Source organism: Theobroma cacao, chromosome 1, assembly GCF_000208745.1.
Source record: "Theobroma cacao cultivar B97-61/B2 chromosome 1, Criollo_cocoa_genome_V2, whole genome shotgun sequence".
Classification (NCBI taxonomy): Eukaryota; Viridiplantae; Streptophyta; class Magnoliopsida; order Malvales; family Malvaceae; genus Theobroma; species Theobroma cacao.
In genome coordinates this window covers 18,587,215-18,611,389 of record NC_030850.1, presented here as the reverse complement: position 1 = coordinate 18,611,389, position 24,175 = coordinate 18,587,215, and positions in this window count along the sequence as shown.

The following is a 24,175-nucleotide window of genomic DNA, read 5'->3' as shown; positions in this document are numbered from 1 at the left end:
AGGAACTATATTATGATGGGATGATTTAACTGTCTCCATTTGCTCGGCTTTAGATGTTATAAATGAATTTTGCTTACTCACTGAGTTTATAAAAACTCACCCCTTCTTTTTATCCAGTTCATGCTCAAGACACTTTGTAGACAACCGATTTTGTCGAGGGTTACTTTTGGATTTGCATCCTTAGAAATCGAAGGTCTATAGTCTTGTATATTTGCGGTTATTTTGGGGCTCACATATCATTGTAGAATATTTTCATATACCTGGTTTAGTGTGCTATTATATATATGAATTTATTTTGCTCTTACGCTACAAAAATTATTTATGCAGGATTCTATAAATATTGTTTTATTAGAAAATGAAATATTTTATTTAATATTTTTGTTTAGTTTGATTAGCCAAAATTTCATTTTAAATGGATGATTTAGATTACTAAAATTTTTTTTAGATAAGAAATGTATATTTTTCGATCGTATGCTGTATTTTCACTAGGTTTCAAAATTTTCGAGTAAAAATGACCAAAATACCCTTGTGTGGCAAAAATTACTTTTGTTTGTTTTTTATTTAAAAATAGTTTATATTCCCTTAAAACATGATGTTGAGTAACTGTTGCTCATAGGGGAGACGTAAAATTGATGCAAGAGCCTTGCGAGGTTTCGGTTGACATTCCGGGTAATGAATGTCTATCGAGACATCGTGATAGTTGTCATAGGCTCAAAGGGAGTACCCGGCCGTGACAGAATTGAAGTCATGTTTTATCTTTTGCAAATTAGTTTCAAGAGATGCAGTTTTTCTTTTCAAAGTTTTATATTTTGATGCAAGTTTTTCGAACTCATCAGAAAGACATTCATATTCCTTTTGTAGTTCATCAATTGAAATATCACAAGGAGTAGAAGATACCTTGGATTCATCATCTTTTGCCATTAAACATAAGTTTGCTCTTTCTTCCACTTTATCTTCTTCACCATCAGAACTTGAAGCATCACTGTCAGACCATGTTGCGGTCACCATTACTTTCTTCGATTTTCTGTTTTTCTTTGGCATTTTTTCCTTTTGCATCTTTGTTTCTCCATATAACTCTTCTAATTTTTGCCAAATTTCCTTGACAGTTTTGCACATGAACACTTTATTGTATTCTCTATAATCAAGTGCATAATTGAGAGTGTGCATGGCCTTAGAATTGATTTGTGCTCTCTTCATTTCAGCTTCTATCCACTTATTCTTATCTTTAGGAGTTTTCTTGCCATTGATTGAATTAGTAATCATAGGAATGAAAAGACCATCAGTAATGACATCCCACATCTTATAATCATAAGCCCTAATATAAATAGACATTCTAGTACTCCAATAAGGATAGTTTGATCCATCAAATAGAGGTGGTCTGTTTGTTGATTGTCCCTCAGCCACTACTGATTTTTGAAAAGTCATTTGGATCTTCCCAAAGGGTGTTAGACCTTAAGAACATGGAACTTGCTCTAATACCACTTGTTGGTCCCAAATAAATGTGCTAAGGGAGGATGAATAAAACTTTTTGGCTCTTAATAAAATTAACTTCTAGTTGGGGACAAATGCAAGATAAAAGAAAGATTTAATGGTGAATAAAAAAACTAAAAACTGAGCAGACAATCATACCAAAATTTATAGCGGTTCGGTCCAAGACCTACATCCACTACCTTGATTGTTCAACCAAGGATATTCTAAACCAATCCACTATGAAAGGTGAAATTTACAAGCTTCCACCAAGTTTTACAATAGCTTTTACCAGGCTCAGCCTAAACCTTTCGTAATGGTTTTTACCTGGATCAGCCAAAACCCAACAACTAACTTTTCTAGGCTAAGTTAGAACCTATACACTCAATCAAGCAATCCAAGTTTGAATCAATCTCTTAGAGTGTCTCGCACACTCTAAGTATATAAGAAGAAGAGAAATAGAGGTGTACCTATGATCACTGACTTGATATAAATGGTACAAAGTGAAGTGCTTATCTCAAATACAAAGATAGGAGTGAAGTGTAGTAAGAGTGCATAGAGTTTTTGCTAGTTTTTGAGCTCTTTTTGGACTTGGAAGCCCTTCATTTACTTTTCTAGCTGTTGGGAGCCTCTTAAATACTTGAAAAATCAGCTCTGATAGGTGTTAGGCAGTTTTTGATCATTGGAAACAGTTTGGTAGCAATTTTGCCATTTAATCTATCTTCTAGTGCTCAATTCAAATTTTCTAACACAATGATCTTAGTTGACTAACTACGCTCTTAGTCGACTAAGTTGTCTCTGTCTTCGTATCCCAGTTTCTGGCAGTGAGCTCTTAGCCGACTAAATTCTTTCTTAGTCAATTAAATTGTTTTTGTCTTGAAGCCCAAGTTTTTGGCAATAGACTCTTAGTCAACTAACTTACTTCTTGGTCGACTAAGTCTTCTCTGTTTCTCAATTCTCTTGAGCCCACCAACTTCTAATTTGAATTTTAGCTGACCAATACCCTTTATTATCCAACTAAGAGGCTTTTGTTTTATTGATCAATTGTGGCTCCTTATTCATATGATTTTCATATGTGCCTTTAAATGATTGATTTATTCTTAGCATACAATTTTTGTCTTGCACACTCAAGTAGAGATATTAGACACAAATGAGTGGGAATGTTTTATTATCATCAAATCACTTGGGGTGATGAATTTTCTTTGGACTACACATTCATCTTCACATGCTTCATGCCATACCCAGATGCACCCTGTTTAAGCATTTGGTCACTTCCAGACCTGTAGAGGTGAAATCAAAGCATGACAATTCACATACAATATGACTTAGTATCACAAGTCTAAGGATTGCTTACACTACTGACACATGAGAGTATTTCCATAGACACTTGAGTGAAATATCAAATGGAACTCTTATAGTGGGTCATGTTTAGTGAACTTGTTTCTTAAAAAGCACCCACATACTATCCCCAAGTATCTCGCATACTTCAACCTATAAGATTAATTGCTTACTATCAAAGCAAGAAGGCGTAACATGTACCAACCTTTGAGCATTGTCAATGCCCTTATTCTTGACAATACAATGACGAGGAACATATTTAGGAACAAGGCTTTGATACGCAAGAATATCTTAGTTATAAGCTTTATAATTTCTTTGCAAGGCCATGATGTTCCAAGGACTTCATCTACATAAATCTCTCATAACTCTTTATAAATAAAATCATGGATAAAGAAATACCTTATACATTATATAAAATATTTATAATATATATATAATAAGAAATATGACTAATTAATGTAGTGTTTTAAAAGCACAAAATCAATTGGCTTGCAAGGCTTACACTAAAAGCATATGCATTCGTAGCAATACATCATGTGTAATGAGAAAAAGAGAGATAGGAAGAAAGTTGAATTAACCAAAAATAACAATGTTTTACATACAAGCCTATATTCTTACAAGGTGATGGAAGCAATCATAAAAAAATTTTAACACAACATCGGATTAGTACCCAAAACCTTAAGTAGCAAATCAATTTGACAGAAACAACAGAAAAAAGACTGCTTAAAATTGTATAACTTACCAGTCTGGTTACTGTTTTCTTTCCATACTCATCACCACTTCATACACATGTTTGAGAACTCCAAGAAGTACTTTGTAGAATTCATTCACAAATTCACTTCCTTTTCACCTGTTATTTTGCAAAATGTCATTAGCAAAACACAAAAATCAAACACGTTATTCTTTCTGGGAAGAGTTAAACAATTTGTCCCATGTTTCAATAATCTGTTTTGAATAAGGCAAGGTTCCTTTCTAATTTTATGATTTTATATGCCATTTTATGTGTTAAAATATCACCATGGTGATCTGTGGGTAGAGGTATGTTTTTTTTATATATATATAATTGGGGGAGGGGGGATTCGAACCCTGCTCTTTAGGTAGGGGGATTATGCAGCAACCAATGAGTTAAATGCTCGGGTGCGTGGGTGGAGGTATGTTTTTTATTATGTTTTAATTTATTTTGTTGCGTAATTTCAAGCATGCCATCCATAGTCAAACCCAACAGTGGTATTAGAGCCATCCATGGCTTGATTTTAACACATTAATATGTCTAACAATTGTTGATGCCTTGTTTGAAAAGGTTATGAGGTGTACAGGTTCTGTAGGAAACAAAGAAGTAAGTTTTAAATTTTACAATATGTTCTAGTTATTTAGATTTTTGGACATATTTTATTGTGAATTTTTAAATTTTACATCTCTAGCCATACTAATCTCATTTTAATGTCAAATTTTTGAAGATTAGCTAGTGCATAAGATGCACAAATTAATTCTACAATTAAAGTGGTAATCCGATGACATTGTGGTGTGTTATTTATGGGAGAATCCGATTCTACTCAGCTTTTGTAGAGGTTTGGTTTCTAGCTTTTAAATAAGGTTTAAGTGCCTTATAAAATGGTTTGAAAATAAGGGATCAATACACATAGCTCCACCTACGGATCACCATGGTGATATTTTAATACATAGAATGGAATATAAAATCATAAAATTAGAAACTAACCTTGTCTTATTCAAAACATGGTGATATTTAAAACATGTCTTATTCAAATTGCTAACAATATGAGGTAGTTAAGATTAAAATTTTTTTATGATTTTGTGATTTTATATGCCATTCTATGTGTTAAAATATCACCATGATGATCTATGGGTAAAGGTATATTTTGTTTTTAAAGTTTTAATTTTTTTCCATTGCGTAATTTCGAGTATGCCGTCCATAACCAAACCCAACACTTTTTCCAATGAAAAATTTGATTGGAAAATTTAGTGAAATTTAAATATTTTTGGCACCTTAAGCTTTTTGACGTATTTTTAACGGATTATTTTCCATTGGAAATTTTTGTTGAAAAGTTTGGATGGAGTAAATTTTTTTTTGCACCAAAAAAATTTCGATGAATTTTCAACAGAATTTGTCCATTGGAAATCTGTCAAAGAAAGTCAAAAGAAATTTTCGTCAAAATTTCGTAAAAATTTCCCACAAAATTTTTTTTCGTCGAAAAAAACTAGTTTTCTTGTAATGACATACACAACGTGAACAACTCAAAAATTCAATTTCCTATTTCTAACAAAAGCAATTGGGCATAGTCAATCGTAGTAGCCATCAAGAGATGATCCGTTCATATTTCCATCGATTTCAAAAGGTCCAAGATACCCCTTAGATATGTTTAAGAGACCATTTAGCACCAAAACGTATAAAAACTAGGGTCATTCAAATCAAACAGCCCAAACTTGCTTGTCTTAGCCAACTAACCCCCAGGTTTTGATTTCTACTCACCCATCCATTAATCCAAAAACCAAGCCATTTTAATTTGATTTTACCACTTCCTTTACTATACCAAATAATAAATCTCCTCTCTGAACCACTCCATATGCCAAACACAAAACAAGGCAACTTTGCCCTATTAAAAAATTGAAAGCCCTGTACACCAACCTTTTATCCCACAACGTGTCGATTCACAGTCACATAACCATAACAAGACCATTTGTCACAACCTTGACCAAAATGTCCAAAAAAGCTATCAACTAAGAAATATCACAAATCCCTCAATCATTAAAAAGAAAAAGACAACAACGATAACAACAAAAACATAACAATCACCTCAAAGAAACCACTCAAGCCATTCTTACAGATTGAATAAAAACTGACCTACTACTGTCGAAACTTGTGTGACCCCATTCCCTTGCAAGTTTTATTTAAACTAGCCACTAAAGATTAGCCTCTAACCAGAAGCTGGTTTGGAATCCATCTCTGATTCAAGTCCCCTCATCCTTATCTATTCAAGTTCTTTTTGCTAGCACTTCATTCCTTTATGTTATTATTATTCCTCACCTTTTCCATTTTGCTGAATCTTTCCACAATTTCATTTTTAGTATACTTACCATTGCTAATCATAATAGTTGCCCTATCAGCTAGCATTTTTATGATCCAGACCATATTTTTTTATTCCTATGCCTTACATCATTGTTTGTAAAAGAATCAGTCACTATCTTATCTTTCTCCCTTCTATCATCCGCCTTCTCCTTCCTTTTTTTCTTTCCTTTGGTTTCTTTCTTTTTACCCCCCAATCTTAATTGCAAGTCATTGATTAGCCTTATCTTTCCTATTTCTGATTTTGCTTGTCCATGATACCCCTTTAAGTGGGTCTTCCTCCATAACCTTTGATTTTGAGTCCCTTATTCTTCTTTTGGGTTAAAATTTAATTTAGCCTTAAAATATACAGTGTTTTTGAAAATAATTCTATAATTTTAACTATTTTTAGCCAAGAGAAAAGATTTTCGGACAAAAATGTCTTTAATGAAACCTCTTCATTCATACTTGCTCTCATTCACATTTAAGTAAGAGAAAATAAATCTGACTAGAATTTACTACACGAAATTTTATTAAAAAATCCTCATATTGCAAGAGAACATTTTTTTTTTATTTTTTTGACATTGACATATACCCTAAACTCTCACAGCCCAAAACCTGGGACATGATCGGCGCATGGGCCCAATAGGCATAGCCCACCAAGCCTAAGCAAGCCTCTCTTTGTAAACCTATCAGTAATCCATCTATGTCACGACCCCAATTCCAAGCCATTACTGGTGCAAGGGCCCAATAGACGTAGTCCATTAAGCCCAAGAAAGCCTATCTATTTATCTTACTCATCGTTCCATCAAATATTGCTAAGTCACATTTTATAACTTTAAATCAAAATAGTAATAGACATTGCCAACTCGTACTGGCATTACTCATTTAAAATATACATACATTGTCTACAACATGTATTCTAATAATTTACATTTGGTTCGTTTATACACAACAAAAGAATACTAGACTTCTAGCGGAGGGACTCGGACGAATGTACAGCTACTGAATGCCGAGACACCTACTAAAAGATGGATACAAGTCTACAAGGACACCTCGTCCTAGCTACCAGCTGCCTCGTGATCTGAAAACATGAAGTTGAAAATGGTGAGTATAAACCCAATGAGTGAACAAGGAAGGGAACAAGCAACAACAAGGGAGAATTTAAAATCATGATGCACTTGTTTCAAAACAATGCAATTTAGTTCCATTCATATTAAAAAAGCCCTCGTCAAGCCCTTAAATGATTAATCATTTGAAAATCATGAACCTATACATATCGAACTATTTGAAGAATGAAAGCTTCAATGATACGCAAGCAAGTCAAATACAACAACGAATCTTCGCTGCAACAGAAAGGCATTCTCGCTGCAGCGGCGTTGGGATTAAGTTATTAGCCGAATGAGGGTTTCTCAACTGGCCAAGGGTTTCTCACTAAACCTCCTCATTTTAAACTTAACTCATTTAGTCCTTAATGTTGGAAGTCCATGCTCAGGTATGGTAGCAAATAAGTGAAAAATAGGGCAATAATTGAACAAGATAGAAGACAAAACAGAAAGTTTTTTGCTGCAGCGAGATTCAATCTAGCTGTAGCAAAATTGTAACCCAGAAACAGAAAGTTTCTCGCTGCAGCGAGTTTTCGGCCAGTCTACCCCTTTAAACCCTAGAGTTTCTCGCTACAGCAAAAATAATTCTCGCTACAGGGAGAAACAGGGCACCAATGAAAAATTTGTCCTTCTTCACAAAGAAAAACCAACCTGCTGAAATGTCCAAACCAACATGAGATGCATGACAATTTTCCAAAGTGTAACATGTCAAGTTTCACATGCATTACAACCAGATACCATTACTCATTAATTTCCTACAACACACATATTTACATATGTATATATATATATACGTATACCCATCATCATCATACACACCATCACATCGTCATCATCACCAGCTTATGTGCACTCCCTACTTGCACATGGCTGGGTCATCACCGGGTTATGCTCACTCCCTACTCGCACATAGCCGAGTCAATATAATTACACAACACTATATTCAAACATATATGTATATCAACATAATGTTGCAGCATAGAGATTCATGATAACTGCATGTCGTAACATAAAATTGATTTATCAAAAGCTTGTTCGCAAGGCACTGGTTTTAACAAAAGTTGTATAGAATCATTCAAATACTTTGTACAAAACGGTCATATTCCCAAAATAATTTTGATAGGTAATCCACTGACCGATTTATTATTGAGCCTTTAGCTGACTCTAATTTCCCTAATGATCCAATTGGAAGGATGGGACTTCATTCGAACCTAGGGTCACATTAGCATAAGCAATAGGTCAATTCACATACTATGAACCCTAAAAGCTATCTCTTAGCTAGCTTTCAATTGCCACATTAAATGGCTATCTATGTTCGCTATCTTAATCACTGAAAAAAGTATTGAACATACTCAACAATAAAACAGCTCATAGTCCTAATTACTAGCCATTATTCACAGCTAAAAATCAAGATTAGTTCATCACTTACCCTCGGGTTTCTTTGTAATTGAATTCTCTTCTAATAGCTTCCAAACAAATGGTGTAATTCTCTCTTTCTCTCTTTAAAATGCCCAACTAGTGAGAAAAAGTATGGAAATAAGATTTATCAAGGGTTTTGAAGTGAGAGAGTGAAAAAATACAAGGATTTTAGTCAAAAGGGTACAAAGGTATGGAAATTTAGAGCTAGAGAGAGAAAATTATGCAAGCTCCACATCAAGCTTCCATGGAGGTTAGAAGCAACATGAAAGAGAAGAAGGAAGAAGAAGAAAAAAACTGCTAGAAAATGGGAGAAGAACTTGCTGAAAATAAGATATTTATATCTCAAATTTATCGATTCCCTTGAAATTACCAAATTGCCCTTCCACAATTTAGCTTACTTTCCTCCAACCCTTTATGAAATCTTTTTACTCTTTTGACATTGGGACAAGGTCCATAATGTTCTAGACATGCTCGGGTTTATAAAAACTTAAAATTCTAACTTGAGGTTAAAAATGACCATTTTGCCCATGTTTTGAAAATTATTGCCACTTCTACTTTTCTTCATGTTTTCATCATTACACATCATTTATGAGGTCGTATGCCTATTTAGACCTTAAAATATCATAAAACTTTCTTCTAGGAGCTTATTAGAGAAAATGATGAAACTATCCCTAACTTGTGTTATTGCGTCTATGCCTAGTTACGAGCCTATAGAGGTTGAGGTCTCATAATCTATCAATTCTTTTTCTTTAGGATCTAAGACTCGTGATTTCTAATAACAATCTCTTCAAATTTAAATCGTGAAAATCAAGTACATTCAAAGTTCCTAACAAATCTCACAATTTATATTAAACCATCACATATAAACATACAACCGACCCTTGACAACCAGCGAAATGACTCTAGGTGTGGGTACTATCATTGAGGGTCATAGTGAACATACCGAAAGATGAACAAGAGGGAGCACCTAGACCTAGGATCCAACTACCTTCGATCTTGAAACTAAAACATGAAGTTGAAAAAAATGAGTGTAAACTTAGTGAATGAATAAAGGAAATGAACAAGTAAACGATACAAAAGATCTTTAGAAAACAGGATGCACTTGTATTGAAACCATGCAATTTGTATATCATAAACAAACTCGATGCCATGTTGACTTTTAAATCATTTTAAAAGTTTAATCATTTTTAATGAGTATACACGATTTGTAAGTGTTTTATTGTTGAGATTGTTTAATCATTTTTAGTGTGACTAGAGTAGTGCAAATAATAGCCATTTAATGGTAGTTGGATGCTAGTTAGGAATGACTAGTAGAACTCAATTTAGAAAATAACTTTGGAATAGTATTAATGCCAAGTTGGGTTGATGGTAATGTTGTTGTGTGTGATAGGTTCCAACGAAACCCCACACCTCCATTCGGAATCTTAGTTGAAGTTAGAGCCCACTAAAACATCAATAAAGACTGGTGAGTGAACTTGCATTTCAAAATTCTTTGGGAAATGTAAATGTATTTGGACGAAACATTTGAATGATTTTATCCAACCTTTCTTTAAAAATGTGTTCCGGGGAATAAGCCCTTGATAAAATGTTTTGATGTTGTGAAAATGTGAAATGTGTAAAAGGATGAATCCAAGTGCTCTTATATTATGTTCGTATGTATATATATGAATATGTGTTGTGCATTGATGAATAATGTTGTGTGATGATGTTGAAGTGTGTGAGTAGGGAATGCACACATGATGATGTTAGAGTGTGCGAGTAAGGAGTTCACACATGATGATGTTGAACTGTGCGAGTAGGGAGTGCACACATGATGATGATATTGCATTGAGCTGAGTATGGCGGGATGGTATGCATGATGATGTATGTATATCTATATGTGTGTGTGTTATAGAAAGTTATGGAAATATTTGTGATTGTGTTGCATGTTGGCATTGTTAATTGCTCCCAAATTGCTTTTCATTCAACAAGAAAATGGATTTTGATATAACAAAACCCCTTTTAACCAAATTGCTCTATTTTTTCGCTACAGTGAGATTCATTTTTGTTGTAGCAAGAAACTCTCGGGTTGGGGGGGTCACATCGGCCTAGTTCTCGCGGCAACGAGAAATTTTACTGAAGCTTCTCGCTGCAGCAAGATATATTCTTGCTACAGTGAGAAACTCTCAGGTTCTAGTGTAGTGCTTTCATTTCGATAAAGATTTTGACCACCTTCCAATCATAACTGGGCAAAGTGGTAAATATAAAAGTTGTAGCCCTTCCTCTTAGATTTCTAATGGTTAAAAAATTATGTAAATTGAACTTCTGTAGTGGGAGATATGATTGAAAAACCAAAACATATGCAAACTAAGACCGTTTCTCGCTGCATCGAGAAACTTGCTGTCATGCTTGCTACCTTCCTTGATTCTGACATATTTTTCACCCATTTAACTTCATGGATTGATCATGGGTTTTTGCAACACTATGAGGTTATTAATCAAAGTTTGAAATGAGGGGTTGTCAGTAAGAAATTAAATCAATTGTATTGTTTTTCAAACAAATGCATCATGATTTCCAAGTTCTCCTTACCGATTGCTTGTTCCCTTCTTATGTTCACTCCCTGAGTTTATACTCACCTTTTTCAAATTCATGTTTTCTAGATTGAGGTGTCCACGTTCATCCATCTTCTGGTAGGTATCAATGGCATTCAATAACTGCACCTTCACTATGGTCACTCCGTTGGAAGTCTAGAGTCATTTTCATGGAACATACGTACCCTGATGTAAAATGTTAAGATATATATATCTTAAGCAATAGATGTTTATGTTGATTAATGTTGCCATTACGAGATGGCATGGAAAACATTATTTTGAATCATATAAATGTGAATATATGGTTTCGATAGAAAAGTACTGAAATACTCGTTGATAAGAATTATGAAATACGGTTGTAAGAACAAATGATGAAATCGATGAATGAAGTCACATAGATAAGCTTGCTTAGGCTTGGTAGGCTATGTCCATTGAGTCCATGTGCCAGTCATGACCCGCGATTTGGGTCATGACACCCAACCTTAAACTCTAAAGGTTTCCATCTATTATTGATGTACGATTTTTGTTGACTTTGAGCCACGAACATCCTTTCTCGAATTACATGAACACTTCACTTAGCTTCTTGGACAATCTCTAGCCTTAAGAGCTTTCATTTCCATCCTTCAGGCCGACCAATAGGCAATCTACGTCTCCGCCCATATAAAGCTTTATACGGTGCCATACGAACAGTGGCTTGATAATTATTGTTATAAGCAAACTCGGCTAAAGGCAAGTAATGATCCCATGAAACTCCAAAGTCAAGCACAATGCTCTCAACACATCTTGGAGCATCTGAATAGTGCATTTAGACTAACTATCCATTTCTGGATGAAAGGTCATATTAAAATTCAATCTTGTGCCTAAGGCCTGTTACAATTTCCTCCAAACCTGACTAATGAACTATAGTCCTCTATTGGACACTATTGTTACCAAAACACCATGTAATCTTATTACCATGACTTGAATCGAGAATTGTGACCGACGCATGAGTCTAATAGGCAAGGCCCACGTGACCTAAGCAAGCTTTAAAGACTCGAATCACATCAGAAGATAAAATATATATCTATACAGCCAAGGGTTTTTACATTTCAAATATATTCTTAACATAATTTGAATTCAAAGACATGTAAATTGCCCCTTGGCACATAGTTCGTACAAACTGTTGAATATATACATAAGCCATACATTGGCTAACAAAACGAGTTTGTCTCAACAACCCCTAAAACAGTAACATCATATGGCAACACAGTCCCAAATTGGAAGCTAATCAAACACAAAAGGACCCAAGTTAGACTCAGTGGAATGGACTCATCAGATAAGAAACCTATCGGATGTAAAAATTGGTCTATCAAAGGATGACATTAGCCATGCATTGTCTAGTGGCCTATTTATTTGCACATGGTACAAGCAAATAGGTGAGTCATCTAATACTCAATGAGGGGTGTAGATAAATCAAATATGTTGGTGTTGACAAACATATATATATTGCATTATTAATGCAACAAAGTATACTAACAAACATCTTCAACATTAGGGGCATATTATTCATCCCTAAACTAATTCACAAATCCCATATTTCACACACGCCACTATGTCTCCAAAAAACATGCATATCGAATTAGGGTCACTCTAGAAGCCATTACCTAATAATATCCATAGGCACTGCATAGTTGTTGGAGTACCATATCAAATTGAAATTTACCTCTACCTATCTGAGGTTGTATCATGTCACTTATAGTTTAAATCACAATCATAGAGTTGTCCTCCCTAGACATAATCAAATCACATTCGTTGGCCAATTGGTGGAGTCAAATCACATGCAGGCCTAAAGCGGTCAATGGAGAATCAAATCATGCACGATGCTAAAGTAACCGGAGGAAAATCAAATCACGCTCAACATTAAGGTAGTTGGTGGATATCAAAGTCATCATCTGGAGATACTCGACGGATGGCATCAAAACACTATAGGCAGGAATCATAGGTAGGAATTATACCACTATCCCTGCTTGCCACTATCCTTGCAGGCACAAAACATAGTCATAAGGAACACGATTCCACTCAAGCTTAAATCAAATCAACATTCAAAATTCTTAATCATTGGATGGAATACAAATCCAAAAATAAAGCCATCATGCTTTAGGTATCACATATTCCACATTTCCATATCAAAGATTACTCTTATGAGCTTCAAGGATCATTCAGCTCACCATCGTCTCTAAATGCCTTTATTTCTCTAAGGCATCAAATACTCATAACCCTTCGAGAGGTTAGTTGTCTTGCTAAACTACTCTTAGATATTCATCATGTTCACTAGACCTCCTAGTCAAGGCTCAAACATATGCCACTTGTGGCTTGCACTAAGACACACACATTCACATCATATATATGTATATATATATAGTTATTTAGCTTACGCATATTCATCTAGGCATACATACATTATAGTACCATGTTAGTGCATTCAACAATATGTCATGCATCACATGTATTTATTAAAAAAAAACCCACTCACAGTGAAAAACAAAGGCACTCCTACAGCCAAGCTCAACGTTTAAGCCTCCAATGCTTCTTTAGCTCACCAACATGTTAGTGGTTCTATTTTCCCTTTGAACGAATTAAAAGAAAAATTATTTCTTTGCTTTCAAAAGTTTTCAGCATTTCATACTAGCTTTTATCTCAAGTACTCATAGTATAAAACCTAGGTTTCAAATCTTAAGTTCAAAAGCTTAAATCCTTAACTTCAATGCTAGGTTGCCCAAATCTTTAACAAACTCCAAGGAAAAATTTCACCAAAGTTGAAGCAAATAGATTTCTAAATTATTAACCAATTAAATAAAAAATCAATCAGTAAAAAGGTGTAATCTTACCTCAATAATGGTTTCCCAAGCTCCAATCCATTTCAAATGATCTCTAAATCCCACTTGGGGTTTAGGGTTTCAAAGGGTGGAGAGTGGGAAAAGTTTCTTTTTTTGTTTTAAAATGGGCAAATGGCCCAGACCCCTTTTTATTTTTGCATTTCCAAGCTGATCTATTGATAGATGAGAGGCATTTATCGATAGATCCCACTAAAATTTTTGGGCGTTGATTTTCAACTATCGATAAATTTGTCTAGACTATTGATAGATGGTGCACTAGACCCCTTCATATTTTCCCTGTTTAGCTATCTATCGATAGATTCTGTGCATCTATCAATAAATGTTTCTCAATTTGGTTACATTAAATTCGTATGGCTATCTATCGATCAATTTCGTCTAGATCTATCGATAGTTAAGGTGAATCTATTGATAGATATTCATCCAAATTGCCTTCCCAAGCCTTCTATCTTGTATCTATCAAAAGATGTAGAACATTTATTGACAGATCTTACCCAAATTTGAGATTTTCACTTCTTGAAAGTTTCTCAAACTCACTCATTTAAGTACCTAATTCATTTTCATTCAAACAAACACTTCTAATCCTTCATATAACTCAAAATTGTTTAAACATATACTCAAGTATAAATCAAATCTCTATCTAAATTTCAAAATTCAAGATTTATCAAACATTTCTCTAAGATTTTGACTAAATGTCAAAGTGTAGACTTACATACACTTAACATATTCAACTTATCATTAAAATCCTTGAATGCACAATAGATTTAAAAATCATTCTTCATACACATACGCATATTCTCAAATCTCTAAGCATATGCAACAAAATTTAAATAAATTCTTCAAATACCTTAATCAATATATTTCCATAATCCATAAGCAAAGTTAGTGGTGTTACATTCTCCCTTCCTTATAGAAATTTATCCCCGTATTCAAATCACATACCAGGAAATAAAACATGTATTAAACCTAAAAAAAAAAGGAAGATATTTTGCTTGCATTTCCTCTTCAAGTTCCCATGCTGCTTCTTCAATTGAATGGCTTTGCCATAACACTTTCACCGTAGCAATGTCCTTGGAGTGAAGCTGTTTTACTTACGGACCTAATATGTCTACAAATTACTCTTTATAAGTAAGTCCATCTTGTAGCTGGACCTTATCATATGAACCACATGCGAAGGATAAGGAACATATTTCCTAAGCATGAATACGTGGAAAACTGGGTGAACATCGAACAAATTTGGTGGCAATGCCAAGTGATAAGCAACTGTGTCTATGTGCTTTAACTCTTCAAAGGGTCCGATGTATCCAGGGCTTAGTTTCCTTTTCTTTTTGAATCTTCTAACTCTTTTGGTCAGTGATACCTTTAAGAACACATAATCCCTGACCTCAAACTCTAAAGATTTTTGCATATTATCATTGTATGATTTTTGCTGACTTTGAGCTGTTAATATCCTTTCTTGGACTATATGGACACATTGCTCAGCTTCTTGGACCATCTCTGGTCCTCAGTGTTTTTTTTCTCCAACTTCAAGCCATCCAATAAGTGATCTACATCTTTGACCATATAATGCCTTATACAATGCCATACCTTGAGTGTTCAATTACCCCTATGTGATAGTCACATTTAACATTAGGGTCATAATTCCTTGTCGATGGGTTTGAAAATGTCTTCATTCGCACATGACTGAGGTTGAAAATGTCTTCATTGGCGCATGACTGAGGTATTGATTCTCAATTAGCAAAGGTAAAAGATTAGGGGTTGACATTGGGAATTGGAAAATGTTCAATTTTAGAAATGATCAAGGTGCAATTGGAGGTGCAAATGCTTTTGGATGAAAAGTTTGTTGTGGAGTGACTATAGAGTGTTGACTCTATGAGTTTTTGATGATAATAAATTGTTCCCATTCCTTAATGTCTAACCATATTACTTGAGTGTGCTGGATAAAAACTAAGTCACTTAATAGAATGATCATTTGAAAGCAACTCTTAAAACTCTCCAAGTTAAGAGGTCAAATAATCAATCATGGAAAAAACTAAAGCCTCTTAACTGGTTAACCAAAGAAGTTAATAAGCTAAGATTCACAAATGAAGTTCTAAATGAAGTGCTACAAGTCAACTTTTTTAACAATAGTTGAATAAGTCTTGGTTGGGCAAACAATATTTATGACTATTTAAGATAGAAGGAAGATCAGCCTAAACTAATTGAAAAAAGGATCAATCAAACAAAAAGAGGTTGGTGAAGTTGTTGCTTGAAAATAGTAAGCTCTTCAACGATAAAGCCATTCTTAACCAATTAACACAGTGAAGCAGATTACAAAACAGAGAAGACTTAATCAATTAAAGATTATAGGTAACCAGTTAAAGGCTCACTTCTTGAGAATTTAAATTTGAATGCTTGAAGACAAAGTAATGGCTAAAATGGCTCTTAAACTGTTTCTAATGGTTAGAAGTTGTACAAATTCATGAAAGCTAATTTTCCAAGTATAAAAGACATCTCTAATGGCTAAAATGAGCATGAGATGCTTCCAAGAGCTTGAAAAAACCAAGAATAGCAAAAAGCCTCTCACTTTCACTTGTATTCCACTCCAATCTTTGTAATAGAGTTTTGAACCTCATCTTGTACCATTTATATCAACTTAGTGATCATAAGTAGACCTTCATATTTGTATTTCTTGCTTACTTAGAGTGTTCGAGGCACTTTGAGGGGTTGATTAAGCTTGGGTTAGCTTGGTTTATGCTGTAGGTTCTAACTTAGCCTTTAAAAAGTTAGTTTATGGTGTTGGTTGAACCTGAGAAAATTCATTGTTAAAAGTTGTGGATGAGCTTGTGAAAGTCATTATAAAAGCTTGGTGGAAGCTTAGGAATTTCATTGATTTTAATGAATTGGTTTGAATTTTTGATTGGAAGATTACGATAGTGGATGTAGGTCAAGGGGACCGAACCACTATAAATTGTTAAGCATTGTCTACTTTCCTTCATTTCTTTGTTTTACTTATTTTTATATCACTCTTCCAACGAGTTTTAGGCATCTCTCATCAACTTCTATCAAAAAGCTCTTAATTGGGAATTAATTTTAGTGACACTGCTAGTCACTGTCCTTTTAGCACACTTTTTGAGACTAATAAGTGGTATTAGAGCCTAACCTTTTTTCTTTTAAGGCTTAATATCCTTAGGGGAGATCCAAATGGCCCTACAAAAATTTGTACTTGCTAAGGGACAATCCACAAATAGACCACCTTTAATTAATGGATCAAACTATCTTTATTGGAGCACTAGAATGTCCATATACATTAGAGCTAATGATTGTAAAATGTGGGATGTAATTATTGATGGACCTTATATTCTCTCAACCACAAATGTTTTAACTAGTGAAAGAATTCCTAAGCCAAGATCTGAATGGACTAAAGCTAAAACAAAAAAAAGTTTAAATGAATTTCAAGGCTATCAATACTCTATATTGTGCCTTAACTCCTACTGAATTGAATAAAGTGTCTAGCTGTACCACAGTCAAACAAATTTGGGATAAACTTAGTATCATTCATGACAAGACTTTAAAAGTTAAAGAGTCCAAAATTTCTTTTCTCACCCACAACTATGAATTGTTCAAAATGGAACCAAATGTAGATATCACTAGCATGTTTGATAGATTCGCCAATATTACCAACAAGCTTAGACAATTAGGCAAACCAATTTCTAGACATGAACTTGTCAAAAGACTTCTTAGAAGTCTACCTAAGAACTGGAAGTCAAAAGTGACTACTATTTGAGAAGCTAAGGACTTAAATGTTATCACACTTGATGAAATTTGTGGCTCATTTCTCACTTATGTGCTGAAACTTATAAAAGAGGAAAAAGAAGACAAGAGAGAAAGCCAAAGAGAAGAAGAAAAGCATTGCCTTGAAAGCAAGCACTCTTGAAGAAGAGTTAGAAAATCTATCATGTGACGAGGATAAAGAGTTGGCCATGGTAGCTAGAAGATCAGAACGCCTATGGGACAAAGAGATAGAAGACTTGGTAGGAGAAATTATAGAAAAGATCAAGGTTCTTCATGGAAAATCAAAAACAAAAATGAACCTAACAAGAAGGATGATGTAATATGTTTTGAATGTAAGAAACTTAGTCACTTTAGATCAAAATGCCCTTTGCTCAAGGAAGAAACCCCCCATAAAGAACAAAAAAATCAAAAAGAGCTATGGTGGTAACAACTTGGTTTGATAGTGACACATTTAGCTTAGAGGTTGATGAAGAGAAAATGGAAGAGAGAGCAAACTTTTGCCTAATGGCTAAAGATGCTCAATCTGAGGTATCTTCTAATCTTTTGTGATATTTCAATTGATGAATTTCAAGAAGAATATGAATGCTTATATGTTGAATTTGAAAAACTTGCATTGAAGTTGTCACGACCCAAATTTCGAGCCATGACCGGCGCATGGGCCCAATGGACATAGCCCACTAAGCCCAAGCAAGCCTATTTACATGATTTGTTCATTACTCCATCAACATTACTGAAGTCATATTTCATAACTTTGAATCAAAATAATACTAAACATTGCTAACTCATAGTGGCATATCGATCAAGTATATATATATATATATATATATATATATACTANTTGCTAACTCATAGTGGCATATCGATCAAGTATATATATATATATATATATATATATACATTTTCTATAACATGTATCATAATAATTTACATCAGCGTTCTCTATACATCTCAAAAAGAAGACTCGATTTCAAGCGGAGAGACTCGGGGCAAATGTACAGCTACTGAATGCCAAGACACCTACCAATAGTCGAATCTACGAGGTCACCTCGACCTAATTACTGACTACCTCTTAATTTGAAAACATGAAGTTGAAAACGGTGAGTATAAACCCAGTGAGTGAACAAGAAGGGAACAAGCAAACATTAAGTAATGTTTAACGAAATCATGATGCATTCATTTTTTCAAAATAATGCAATTTGTTTTAGTTCTTATTAAAACCCCTCATGTAAACCCCACATGAGTAAATCACTTTATGAAAAGGGTCCATGCTCAACAAAAGATTTGGAGAGTGAAAAGTTTAATAGCATTCATGAGAATCAGGTCAAATAAACGACGGGTCCTCGCTGCAGCAACACTTGACTTAAATTATCAACTAGCCAAGGGTTTCTTAACTGGCCAAGGGTTTCTTACCAAACCTCCTCATTTTAAACTTAATTCATTTATTCCTTAATGTTGGAAGTCCATGCTCAACTATGGTCTCAAAAAAATGGAAAATAGGGTAGCAACCGAACCAAATGAGGAGCAAAACAGAAAGTTTTTTGCTGAAGCGAAATTTTTGGTCACAAAACAGAAAGTTTCTCGCTATAGCCAGAAGCTACAGTAACATTCTCGCTGTAGCGAGATTTTCAACTAGCCTTACCCCTCCAACCCGAGAGTTTCTCATTGTAGCAAGAATGAATCTCTCTACAGCGAGAAACAGAGTAGTAAGAAACAAATTTCCTTTCTTTCAAGAAAAAGACATCCTGCTGAAATGACAAAATCAACATAAAACACATAAAGGTTTCCAAAGTTCAACATGCCAAATTCATATGCATTTGAACCATAAACCATTTACATGAGTTTTCATTCTCTAAACATATCTACATATACACACATGGATAAATGCCAATACCACTATCATCACATCCAACTCATTTGCATCCCCCCACATCGTGCACATAGTTGGAGTCATCATGTGCATCCCCCCACATCGTGTACAATCAGTGCCATCGTGTACATCCCCCCACATCGTGCACACGGGCACTATCATCATCTCCCTCACCACCACCATTATGGCATGTGCATCCCCCCACATTGTGCACCCACACGGTTATAATCATCACACAATATCAACCATCATACACAACATATATATATATCTATATATATACCAACATAATGTAGTAGTGCATGAATCCATAACAACCACATGTCACAACATAAAATCAATTTATCAAAGGCTTGTTCCCAAAGCACTCTTTTTTAAGGAAAGTTGGATAAAATCATTAAAGTATATTGTGCAAATAAGTTTACATTCCCAAAACAAATTTTGAAATGTAAGTCCACTCACTGTTATCTTGTTGAACCTTTTGTTGACTCTACTTCTCTAATTGTCCAAATGGGGTGATGGGGCTTCGTTGGAACCTATTATCACATTAGCATCGCCATTAATTCAAGCCACATATTTATAAATTCTAAAAGCTTTCTCTTAGCTAGCTTCAATGGCCATTTAAATGGCTATCTATTCTCACTACCAATTCACCCCCAAATCTAAACACTAATCATTCTTAACACCAAAACTCAATTCTAGTGTACTACTCACCTTGGTAGCTTGTATTTGAAATTCTTTCCAAAACTTTCAAGCTATTTTTGAAGCTTCCTCTTTCTCTCTCTAAAACACCAAACTAGTGAGAGAGAGTATGGAAATAAGATTTTTTTCAAGGGTTTTAAAGAGGGAAAGTGGAAGAGCACAAGGGTTTATGGAAAGGGTGCACCAAAAGCATGAAATTTGGAGCTATTTGAGGAAGGTTGTGGAGCTTTCTTATCAAGCTTTCATGGGGGATGAAAGTAACGTGAGATGAGAGGAAGAAGAAGGAGAAAAACTGCTGGAGAATAAAGAAGCTACTAGAAAAACAAGATATTTATAGCCCATGCTTATCCACTTCACTTAAATTACGAAAATGCTCGTCCACAAATTAGCTTGTTCTCTTTCAATCCTTTATGAAATCTTTTTACTCTTTTGACACTGGGACAAGGTCCATAATGGTCTAGAAATGCTCGGGTTCATGAAAACTTAAAAATTCTAACACAAGGTGAAAAATGACCATTTTGCCTCTATCATGAAAATCATTAAAATTTTAGTTTCCTTGTCATTTGACCCATATTTTCATAATTCATTTATGCCTTAGGCCTACTTAGGCCTTAATATTGTTTAAAACTTACTTTTAGGGGCTTACTAAGGAAATGATGAAATTACCCCTCATCAGGGATATCGCGTATACTTCTATCTACGAGTCTATAAAGGTCAAGGTCTCACAGGAGTACAAAGCTTTGAAAAGGTAAACTACATCTTGTAAAGATGAATTAGAAAAGTTAAAACATTACTTTAACTATATTTTTGAACGAAGAAATATTCTTTAAATTGAATTTGAGTATTCATAAACAAATTTTGAACTTTTCAAATTAAGGCTTGAAAACAAGAATGAAGCCTTGCAAAACGCTTTAAATGAAAATGATGCTCTTAAGGCCTCAACGAAAGAGACACCAAGAAGAAATGTAAATCTTAAAAGAAATATTCATGGTCTCTCACCTAGGTGCTATGTATGTGGCAAAAAAGGTCATATCTCTTATGAATGCTATCATAAAAGAAAAAGCTTTCCCAAAACAAAAATGATTTAGATGCTAGAAAGTTCACATGTATCAACTATCCTTTAAGGACCTATTAAAGTATAGGTACCTAAACGGAAAGACTAAAAATTTATTTTACAAGTTGAGCTAAACTAAAAGGACAATGTTTAAAGGATCAACTAAAGCAAAAGTAGTCTTGGTACATGGATAGTGGCTACTCGAGGCATATGATAGGGAATGAAATGTTCTTTGCTCAACATGACAAGAAGAAAAATGGTACAGTATCTTTCAACGATGACTCAAGAGGTTGAATTCATGGAATGGGAACCATTGGTAAAAGTCTTAAGCTTAAATCAATCATGTTCTCTTTGTCAAAGGTTTAAAGCATAATTTATTGAGTATTAGTGAACTTTGGGAAAAAGGTTTTAAAGTATGTTTTGATTCTCATAAATGTTAAGTAATATATATTAGCTTTAACAAATTTTTATTCATTGAGAACAAAAATTAAAAACATGTATGTAATTTTTGTTGAAGACCTAATACTAAATGTGAGACAAGTCTTACGGTAAATGATGAGAACAATAGCCGGTTGTGGCATCAAAGACTTGAACATGTAAACATGCACACCATTGCAAAACTAACAAGAAAAAAATTTAGTTATTGAACTTCTTAAGATTAGTCTTGAAAATGTTCAAATTTGTGATGTATGTCAATTTGGAAAACAAGTTAGAACTTCATTTAAAGCTAAGAAAGTCATATCAACCTCTAGACCACTTGAATTGTTGCATGTAGACTTGTTTGGACCAATGGACATAACTAGTTTAGGAGGAAAATCATATGGTTTTGTTATAGTCGATGATTATTCTAGATATACATGGGTTTATTTTCTTTCTCACAAAAATGATGCATTGCCTACATTTGCTAATCATTGTAAAAAAGTTCAAAATGAAAAAGGACTCCTTATTGTTAACATTAGAAGTGACAACGGTGGAGAATTTGAATGAGATGAATTTGGAATTGTTTTGCAAAGAAAATTGTTTTGATCACAACTTTTCTGCACCTAGATTAGAAGCTATAAGATTATTGACTATGATGAAACCTTTGATCCTGTTACTAGATTGGAAGCTATAAGATTATTACTTGCTTATGCATGTTTCATGAATTTCAAATTATTTGAAATGGATGTGAAAAGTGCTTTTTTAAATGGTTTTATTCAAGAAAAAGCTAATGTTAAACAACTCCCTAATTTTGAAGACTTTGAGAAAATTGATTATGTTTAAAAATTGCACAGAGCTTTGTATGAACAAAAACAAGCTCTTGGAGCTTGGTACGAAATACTTTCAAAATTTTTGGTTGGAAAAGGTTACATTAAAGGAAGTGATGACACAACATTATTCATTAAGAAATGCTTGAATGATTTAATTGAAGTTCAAATCTATGTGGATGATATTGTATTTGGTGCTACTAATGAAATTTTATGTGAGAATTTTGCTAAGAAAATGCAAGTTGAGTTTGAAATTAGTATGATGGGAAAACTAAAGTTTTTCCTTGGCCTACAAATCAAGCAATGTGAGGATGGCATCTTCATAAATCAAGAAAAATACACAAAAGAAATGCTAAAAAAATTTGATGTGATGAAGTTAAAATCAATTAGCACTTAAATGAGTCTTTCCACTAAGCTTGATAAAGATGAGAAAGGAAACAGTGTGGATCAAAAGCTCTATAGAGGTATGATTGGCTCACTACTATACTTAACTGCTAGTAGATCTGACAAACTATTTAGTGTTTGCTTGTGTGCAAGATTCTAATCATGTCCTAAGGAATCACATTTAGTTACTATGAAAAGGATCTTCAAATACCTCTTAGACACATAAAGCTTAGGATTATGGTATTCAAAAAGTGTTGGCTCCATTAGTTTTTTATGATAATAAAACATTCTCATTTCATTGGTGTCTAATATTTTTGATTGAGTCTGCAAGAATAAATTTGTATGCAAATATTTAATCAATCATTCAAATGCACATATCAAAGAGCATAGAATTAAGGAAGTCACAATTGATCAACAAGACAGAAGCCCCTTAGTCAAATAATGAAGAGTTAGTCAGCTAAGATTTAAATCAAAAGTTGACGGGCTGAAGAGTATTGAGAAACAGAACCAACTTAGTTGACCAAGGAATGAGTTAGTCAACTAAGTGCACACTGCCAGAACTGCCAAAAATTGGGATCAGAAGACAGAGACAACTTAGTCGACTAAGATATCGGTGAGTTGACTAAGAGCATTCTGCTTGCAAGTTTAAACTCTACACTAAAAGATAGATTAACGGCTAGAACCAACTCCCAACTATTTCCAATGGCCAAAAAATTGTCAAACTACCATCAGAGTTGTTTCTCAAAGAATAAAAGAGGGTTTTAACGGCTAGAAACGTAATAGAGAAGGATTCCAAGCAAAAAAGCTCAAAAACCAGCAAAAATCTCTCTGTACAATACTGCACTCAATGCCCATCTTTGTAGTTGGGTTTTGCAGTTCAACTTGTACCACTTAGATCAACTTTGTGATCGTAGGTACATTTCTATTTCTTTTTTTTTTATGTTCATAGAGTGAAAGGGTCACTCTAAAGGGTTCAATCAAGCTAGGATTGCTTGTTCAGTTAAAGGTTCGAACTTAGCCTTGAAAAGTTAGGGTTTGGGTTATAGTTGAGCTCGGGAAAAACTATTGTGAAAGGTTTTGGTTGAGCCTGGTAAAAGCCATTGTAAAGCTTGGTGAAAGCTTGTGAATTTCATCGGTTCTTAGTGGATTGGTTGGAAAATCCTTAGTTGAATAATCAAGGTAGTGGATGTAGGTCTTGAACCGAACCACTCTAAATTCTTGCACATTATCTACTCTGTTTTTATTTTCATTACTTTTTAAATTAGTTCTTCAACTTGCCAAGAGCCAAAAAGTGCTATTCACCCCCCCCTCTT